This window comes from Piliocolobus tephrosceles, chromosome 1 (assembly GCF_002776525.5).
Source record: "Piliocolobus tephrosceles isolate RC106 chromosome 1, ASM277652v3, whole genome shotgun sequence".
Taxonomy (NCBI): domain Eukaryota; kingdom Metazoa; phylum Chordata; class Mammalia; order Primates; family Cercopithecidae; genus Piliocolobus; species Piliocolobus tephrosceles.
In genome coordinates, this window is record NC_045434.1 from 182,701,794 (window position 1) to 182,702,580 (window position 787).

Below are 787 nucleotides of genomic sequence, written 5' to 3' on the forward strand. Positions count from 1 at the left end.
ATTTCTGATTTTTGCAGAAGTGAAACCCTTTTATTTGAACCAAATATAACATATATACTTGATAAATTTTCTGGTAAATATATTTTAATGGAATTTTTTTGACTGAGGAGACATCTGAAAGTTACTTGAATAAGTTCCAATGAATAAATACATGGACAGAATTTTAATCTCTGGAATTTGTGAGATGGGATTTTTACGAATCTTTGACAAATTTGTCCTAGGCTTAAGACTTTTCCTAAGTATTTGTGTGTATGTTGCTTCATGTGAAAGAATCTTTTTAGATTTGAAATTAATAAAATGGGTTTTTCAATCAACTCTTAGTGAAGATAGAAAAACATGTGTTATAGCTTTTTAAGAATTTGTCTAGCGGATTTTCCATTTTTTACTAGAAAATCCTCCACAAAAAGGAAAAGAAAAATCTGTCTATACTGTCTATTGAACATAAGGATGCAAAAAAGATAAATTTAGACACAGTCTTTGACAAATTTGCAGAAGTTAAGGCTCAAAAATAATAACTGTAATATTAATTACCATGACAGAACAAAATGAGTATAAGGTTTTTTCATTTTTTCAAAAAAACACATTAATGTAATTAAAATTATTCATTAACTACTCTTTTTTTTTTTTTTTTTTTTTTGAGACGGAGTCTGGTTCTCTCGCCCGGGCTGGAGTGCAGTGGCCGGATCTCAGCTCACTGCAAGCTCTGCCTCCCGGGTTCACGCCATTCTCCTGCCTCAGCCTCCCGAGTAGCTGGGACTACAGGCGCCCGCCACCTCGCCCGGCTAGT

General features: G+C 33.7%; 1 non-coding gene across 1 annotated transcript; it reads left to right on the top strand.

Annotated features, from left to right (window-relative positions):
• The first annotated feature begins 336 nt into the window (after positions 1 to 336).
• On the top strand, positions 337 to 398 carry LOC111548845. The gene has a single exon (XR_002733527.1). It is a non-coding gene; the product is annotated as a U7 small nuclear RNA (small nuclear RNA).
• The last annotated feature ends 389 nt before the right edge of the window (positions 399 to 787 follow it).